Raw genomic sequence first — 297 nt, 5'->3', positions numbered from 1 at the left:
AATGTTAATTATTTTATAGTCATTTGTTTTATCTTTATTTTTAGATAAAAGTAACTTAAAAACTTCGAAGTTATTAAGTGTCTCTACAAATAACACAAAATATCTGTATAATATAATCTTTTGAGAAACGTTTTCACAAAACTGTTTGGATAATAAATATCGCGTTAGAACATCGTCAACTTTTGATAAAATTATCAGCAACAACACACACACGCACAAGCACGCACAACTTCCGGAAGAAACGTGCGAAGAGTATATTTGTTTAGGAACTTTGTACAGAACCTCTGGTAAAGAAGA

This window comes from Pseudomyrmex gracilis, unplaced genomic scaffold (assembly GCF_002006095.1).
Source record: "Pseudomyrmex gracilis isolate BER0280 unplaced genomic scaffold, ASM200609v1 scaffold_19, whole genome shotgun sequence".
NCBI lineage: Eukaryota > Metazoa > Arthropoda > Insecta > Hymenoptera > Formicidae > Pseudomyrmex > Pseudomyrmex gracilis.
This window is presented reverse-complemented; position numbering follows the sequence as displayed.